This window comes from Hermetia illucens, chromosome 4 (genome assembly GCF_905115235.1).
Source record: "Hermetia illucens chromosome 4, iHerIll2.2.curated.20191125, whole genome shotgun sequence".
NCBI classification, from domain to species: Eukaryota; Metazoa; Arthropoda; class Insecta; order Diptera; family Stratiomyidae; genus Hermetia; species Hermetia illucens.
This window is the reverse complement of record NC_051852.1, coordinates 63655693-63663540: the sequence shown is the minus strand read 5'-3', so window position 1 is coordinate 63663540 and position 7848 is coordinate 63655693. Positions and strand designations below refer to the sequence as shown.

Here is a 7848-nt window from a genome sequence, read left to right as displayed (position 1 = left end):
CAACAGAACTTGTCACGTGCGTTTCGATGGACTACGCCTCAGCGACTTCCCGGTAACTCTGGAGTCTCTCAGGGATCTATTCTAGGCCCCAAACTTTTTAACATCTTCCTCCACGATATTCCAATCCCTCCCGTAAACTTATTCCCCACGACAACGGCAACTCAGGCAGCCCTTCTCCCGCCCTCTTCCCCCAACGACAATGGTCCTCCCGCGTCAGGAGGGATCCTCTTCGCTGATGACACATCCTATATGCGAGTGGTCTCAGGCCCTTAATAGCCTCCCTCTCTCTCAATATCCTAACCAATAGGGTCATCGCTTATTTCAACCGGTGGGCCCTTACCGTTAATTCTCTTACGTCTGAGGTTATTTACTTCAGAAACCCCAGTGGGAAGTGCCACTGGCGCACAGTACCGGAAAGCAAAACCCTGCATTTACGCATTGCTAACTACACACTCAAGCCGAAATCAAATATTAAATACCTGGGAATCTCCCTCAACAACAAATTCAAATCCAACCCTCATGTCAGATCTGCTATCGTCAAAGCCTCAGCTGCCTTAAAAAACCTCCTCTCATCCCGGGCCCTGTTCCCTGCCACCAAAACCCTTTTATACAAAACTCCCATTCGTCCAATCCTAACCTACAGTTTCCCAGCATGGGCTACCATGTCACCGAACGTAGCAGAAGCCCTCCAACGCCAAATACAGAAACCTAAAATTTCACCAAAACTCTCTTCTGTACGACCTTTCCGGGGTTTGCCCCATAATTCCGCACATGATCAAGTTGTCGCGCGTCAGACTGAAAAAGTGGCTGTCCTACCCTAACCCGCTGATAAAAAGTCTCGCTAAACGCAATGCACTGTTACGCGAGCAGAGGTACTACGTGTCAGGGCTAACTCTTCTCTCGGACAGTAACTCTCCTCTCAACCATCACGCCTCCCCTCTCTCCTTCATGCCCTCCTTTTATCAAAGCTCCTCCCCGGACTTCCACAGAGGCTAAACGCGTAAGTCCAATGTTCTGGCAGTCAATCCTCGCGCAGGTGTAGATCACCTTCTATTATTTTTCCTTACTTAGTCCAGATTAAGACAATAGACACTAATTAGCCTGTACATAATGTAATACCTCCAAGCATTAACTTCTTCCCTAAATTAAGGGGTTATATACAGTTAGAAGGCCGAAAAAAAGCGCATTTTCGAGAATTTTTTTTGAGAAACCTTTTAAAGTTATTGATCTAAATATTTGAACATATATTATGGTATCTTTTGACAATATTTTCAGACTTAAAACTAGTAAAAATATTTATTTGGACAGGAGCTACAGCTGATCTCCGGAAGCTCCTCTCAAAAAAGACGTTTTGCGGTGACCACTATATCACTGAACTGGAATCTCTGAAATTAAAAAACCAAACAGATTTCGTTAAAGTAATGTTAAATCTAGTAATTAATCGAAGGAATAAGCAAAATAAATTTTTTTGACAAAATGGTGGCTTCTAGAAAAAAAAAATTGATTTTCGGCCAAAATTTCGGCCTTAAATTGTTTATAAAAAAAAAAGTATTAATCGGAAAGATAAAATCTTCGATCAATTACTAAAAAATATATTTAAGAAACTTGTGTCAAAATTTGAGATCAATCGGTTTAGCCGTTTTTGAGTAATGTTGGTCACCGACTTTGAAAACACCATTTTGAGAAAAACGCGTTTAAAGTTTGAAAAGCACTTTACATAAGATGAAATTTTTTTTTTTCAACTTACCTGGAGTCGTCTATTCCAGGACCATATAATAAACCCTCCGTAGCTTCGGCAGCTTCTAATAACTCGAGCTGATGTTGTCTGCGAGCCATTCTTCCATCTTGGGTGCTCTCACGCGCTCTGATATCGGAAATGGTCCCGCGCTGCTCATTTCCTTTTTCAGCATATGAATGCGCATTGGGTCCAAGTGTGATTCCTATTGCCTTCATATAATATAATAGTGATGCCATTCCTTAATCCACAAATTTTCCTTGCATCCGAGGACTCTCATGACAAATAAAAATCGTCAATTTATTTCATAAGAGTGCGCGACAAAAAGACTAGAATTTATGTTACGATCTTATCACACAGCAAAACAATTTTAAAGCCAAGTCCTCGTCCAGAAGCAGTTTGAAACTTCACATTTCCGTCACAGGTCTTACATTTCACATATTCAGAAATTGCTGCAAACACTGTTACAAAATTTAAAATGCGATACTCAACAGACGGATCACGCGGAACTGAGATTTCCTCTTGTTCTTTAAATTTTTTTGCCGAGGCACTGAAACTACTTTCATCCGTTTCGGCTGTTTTTGGATTAAAAACATTTTTTTCGCTTTTTTGGTCTCGACTTACGTATATTAAGAGATTTTCTCATTTCTCTAGAAGCCTTCATTTTCAAATTACAGATAGAATTTTAACGAACTCACAAGTTTACTGCTTGGCTTAGCTGCTTATACTGACTACCACCTTTCAGGTATAAAAGCGACAATAACACACTGATGTTTTACCCATCTAAATACATTAGAAGGGAACATTTAGAATAGGTAGGTGCACAAAAGGGACACAGCGTTCCAGGTAAGCGCTGTCGTTCCGGCCTTATGCTTCCAACCGCTCTGAAACGCCTTTTAAAATTTGCATGTAACTTCGAAAATATTCACCGGAACGATGTGAAATTTTCTGTGTGTATTCTTAAATATATGTACATTAAGAAAATCAAATAAAAAAAAAATCGTTTTTATGAAAATTCTAACTGTATATAACCCCTTAAGGTCCCTCCTTCTACCAATTAAGCCCCACAATACATGCCCCGCAATCCCACAGTCCTTTTCATCCCTCCCGCCTTGGGTCACTGTCTTCGCACAGGTCCAAATCAAATAAAAGGTAGCCCTTTCTCAGAATGCTAACACCACTGGGAAAGGACTGCGCTTTACTCCAATTCCGTTGATCAATCCTGTCCTCCGGTGCCTAAAAAACTCCCTTTTTCTCGTTTTCCAGTACGGAGTACTATTTTGTGTTGTTTGTTTGGTTGTAAGTTATAAATTATTCTTAGGTTTAAGCACACGTTATGTCAAATGAGGACTGACATGCACCACCTTTTCAGTTTATAACATGTAACCGGCTAGGCCGGATATCTCCGTAGGTTAGCGTTACATACTTAATTAGTCACGCTTGAGCTTTTAAGTTATTATTCCTTTTGTACCGCATATGTATTTCTTTTCTTTGCTCAATAAATAAATCTGAAATCTGAAATCTGTGATCGTATGGCTTTATCACTTTTTTAAAATATTTGCATGTTAGGGTTATGTGGTATTAGGCAAGTTTATAGTTCAATATTGTATTGGGAGGTAAGTTCGGCGAGGTGGATCCATTGGTTCGGGTTATTATTTTTAGGGCAGTGTTTAGGGAAGGTTTATTGTGTAGGAAGTTGGAGTGGATGCGTAGGGAGTAGTATTTGGGGCAGTCGATTAGGATGTGTTGGTTGTCCTCGGGGACACTACGTTGAGGACAGTTCCCATCAGTCAAGATCTTTATTCTATGTAGTTCTTTTTTATTGTAGGCATGGTTCGTTAATATTCTGTTTGCAATTTTTATATTTCTCGCAGATGTATTGGTTTTTTTTAAACCAGTTTACCTGCAAAGGGATGTTGAAGATATTGTGAAAGAAGGTGCCTTTAGTTTGTGATCTGAGGGTACTTTCGTTTTCGCATTCCCGGCGGAGTTCTATAATAGCTAGTTTTATGGCGTCCTTCGGTGGGATTTTGATAGGGGTCATGGCCAGCTTTGCTTGTAGATCTGCTTGCAAATTTTGGGGAATGCTCTTGTGACCTGGTACCCAGAAAATCTTGAACTGTCTGCGGAGGGTGGAAAAAACACTAAAAGTGTCCTGAACCACTATGTCTGAGGAGTAGGGGCATTAAGCTTAGCGCATGTTGTTTTGCTATCTGTGAAAATGGCAATTGGATTTTCTAAATAAAGTTGTAGATTGATGATAGCCATACAAATGGCCATTAGTTTAGGAGTAGTAGGAGTTTGGATTTATCCTGGCTGCGCGTGTTTGGGAGCGATCCAAGTTAATGAAGGCACAGGTGGCGTTACTTTCCGTTTCGGAAGCATCTGTGAAGATGGTACTGGTTCTTTTCTTTTCCGAGGTTTTCTATTCGGTTTTTGTAGTAGGTTTGGGGATTTTCAAGTATTTTTGAGCTGGGGAGAGGGTCGCTCCACTGCTCGGTTATTGGGTTTTGTGGGTTGGGAGGGCAATTGTGTTTGGCCGATGAGATCTTTGAATCTAAGTAGGACTTTGCCATAGATGAAGGTGCTTTGCGGAGGAGGGCAGTTGTTTTCATTGTAATATAGCCTGGATTTGACAAGGGATTTGAGGGAGTAGAACTTGGCGCTGCTGTAGTGGGAACTCGTCGGCAAGCGCGTAGACGACATGGCTAGGTGTGGATCTGGGGGAACTAAGAATGCGTTTTATTTGGCCACAGTGGAGAGCTTCGACTTTGTCTAAAGTGTAATTTGGGATGTTGAGGTTTAGGGGTGTGAAGTATTCTGTTTTCGATTTAGTAAGTGCTCGGAATTTGGTGAGGCCTTTTTCCGGGTGAAGGTTGGAGCTGAAGTTTATAAGAGATTGCACTATTTTTTTGCCCAGGGTGGATTCAAGTAATTTCTGGCATTAGTGTGGGTTTGTGGTTTGGGCGTTGGTGATTTTGTATGGGTTGTTGGTCAATTGCTAGTTGGATAGAGTGCCTTCGAGTCCGGTTGAAGACAAGTAATTTGGATTTAGCTGGGTTAAAATTCAGTTTCAAATCTTAGCAATCGTCGTGAATTTGTAAAGAAGAAACTCCAGATTGCATACCGCGGGGGGAGGTTTTTGCCATTTGACAAAAGAAGGCAGTCTTCTTCTGTGAATTGGAGGAGGTAATTTTGATTGTTTGTTATAGAGTGAAGGGCTGCGTGGATATATTGAACAGAGTGGGGCTTAGACAACTCTCCTTTGAGAGACCGTTGTGATCCACGCCACAGTTAGATACTAGACAGCCACCACACTCCCCCTTGCCCGTCAAGGGGGGAAATCAGGGCGAGTACGCAAAATTTCAAATTGCTTTTCCCTTGAGCATGAGCGAGATGTAAAGATCAGCTGTGTTTGACATTCCGCCCGGACTTACCAATGTGTTGGTGAAATTAGCACGTTTTTGTCTATGCAGAAGTGAATACGTGAAACTACGTTTGGCTATATGGGTGAGCACGCATTAGTGCCATGGCTGACATATCCTTTTCATCTCTCTCTTATCAATACGATTTGATGAAGATTATGCCTTGTCTTTCTTTAGCGTCTCTGATGTGTGCAGATAAACTTCTGCAGCCCATTCGCAAGTCGGGTCATTTTAGTGTGGGTACTGCCTATAGTAGATCTACTGTGATCCACCGTTTCTGTGCCATGTAGGGAGAGGGTCCTGTGGGAGAAAAAGTTTGTCATCCAATTGTATATATTCGGGGAAGTGTTCAGCGTGACCATTTTTTGGGTTAGGATGCTGGATGCTGCGATCAAAAACACATGTGAACTCTATGACAATTGCGCTAGGGATGGTTTTGAGAGATTTGTGCTCTATGGTGTTTATTAAGTTGTTGAGGCAGTGTGCAGTGGATTTATTATTTGGAATGCATAGGAGTGGAACGGTATGGCTTTTATTGGCAGAATGTGGGTGGCGAGCCTATTATGAATTACATTATTTATGATTTTTAGGGGGGCGTTTAGTAGAGCGATGGGTCCGAAATTGAAAGGGCTTTCTTGGTATTTTCCGGGTTTCAAAATCGGGCCAATTTCGGCTTCCACCCATTCATCCGGGATGTTTAAGATAGCTAAGAGCTTATATTTTTGAATGGGGTCAATGTAAGAAATCGTGTATGTAATTCTGTTCGTGCCTAGTGCGGATTTTTTTTCTTTTTCTGTAGGGGTCTCCTGTATCCCGGGCACCTGCTGCTGCCTGCAATGTGCCGATGATCCACACCTTTCTTTCCTTTGCACTACTAGCGGCGTACACATTCGTCCCAGCCTTGGTCAACCGCTTTGCTTACAATCAGTAAAAATCTTTCTCGCTCTCTTGTCAGATTGTCTTTGGAAAAGGCTAATGAAATACCGCCTATGTTCCAAAGCCGCCGACGCTCTAAATTCCAAACTCTAGGGAGGAATATTTTTTTCAGAATTCTGGGGTCCTAATCCGCATCAACTTGATGCCGGACCGGACCAAATGGGGAACAACTTACTCCCTTTTTTTGGTCCACGGACCCTCGTTTAGGTTTAGCAAAAAAAAATGTTAGGCGATGACGGCTATACCGTTTCTTACCAGGGCAGAGACAAATCACCAGACGCTGCCTTACCTCTGCCCTGGCAGCAGCGTGACCGAAGCGGTTCCTTTATATAATTCGCAGAACACAATATGACTACGAATTATATTGAGCGCAAATACGCCAATTCTGTTGACCAAAGCTTGGCCAGAGATGAAAATATTTTTTTGAGTATTGTGGGGTCCTAAGCCCCCATCAACTTAATGTGAATTTCTGTTTTTTTTAGTCTGCAGGATTTGATTATTCATTGTTAGTTCTGTAAGAACAGAGGACACAATAATAAACAAAGTTATACATATACAGTGGAATCTCAATAATTCGTACATCGATTATACGTATTTCTAGTTAATTAGTAAAAATCTGACCGCCCCTAGAATTAATTTTATTTATTTTGCACTTCCGATAATTGGTAATCCCACACGAATTATCGGGATTCTACTGTAGTACTAAAGACTTATATGTATACCCTTTGGTCCCTGTTTTAATTGAACTTATTTACGCTTACTATTATAAATGATGCTCAGTTCTCACCAAGATACTAAATGGACTATATCTATCGATTCAGTAATGTCTACAACGATAGCAAAACCTTTCGAAGTGAACCTGGATATGTATCGTTGAACCAATTCGGGTGCGGTTCTATTCCACTTCATAAACTAGCGAATAATCGATCATTTTACGACTAAGCTTAAAGTTTCTATTTTTTATTAACAATAGTATGCTATGCCTTCAGAAACATGAAATTATTCGATCAGGTCAGACAAAAAGTGTTGTGCTGATAGAAAGGCATTGTTGCCGTTTTTAATCATATAAATTACAAGTTTTAAGAACCGAAATCGATGTCTAGTTAAGGACATATATTTAAAATCCTTTCATATTCCGAAACTGTTGTGATAAATTCAAAACTATATAGTAATGAAGCAAATTAAAATACTGACAAGAATGAAATGGGCCGATAGTTTTTTTATTCCTAGACGATTTTTTGGACTAGATTTGAGTGAGAAGTTTCCATCAAAGTTGGATGACTTAATTCCACCAAAGTTGGAATGCGACAAACGCACCTATACACGACATTGGGTCGAATGTCCACAGCCAATAATTGTTAAGCAAACGTCCAAAGGGGAGGCGATCCCTTTCAATAGGCGGCAAGTCAAACCACGAACTGCTAGTGATTGTGCTGCAATGCGCAAATGCGACGGTTCAGTAAAACATAAGAATTGCTTATACGGCCCCACTACCATAAGTGAACGGATATATCCGCCATGTCCATCGTTTTCGGAAACTCTGAAATACATTTCGATTGCGGATGTTGGTGAATGTAACTGCCTGGAAGAGAGATTGCCATTGCGGTTTGGGTATCAGAGGCCTTGCACTGACTCGCACGGAACAACGATGAAATCGGTTTCCTCGGGTGACGCAGTTAATTATTAACAGTTTCAGGAATTGAAAATTCGCATGACATATTTCAACGTTTTCATATGCTAGAAGAAACAAAG

General features: G+C 41.0%; 1 long non-coding RNA gene across 1 annotated transcript; it reads left to right on the top strand.

Moving 5' to 3' along the window:
- The first annotated feature begins 5346 nt into the window (after positions 1-5346).
- Positions 5347-6315, top strand: LOC119655604. The gene is made up of 3 exons (XR_005249928.1): positions 5347-5683; positions 5751-5897; positions 5960-6315. It is a non-coding gene; the product is annotated as an uncharacterized LOC119655604 (long non-coding RNA).
- Positions 6316-7848: the final 1533 nt, after the last annotated feature.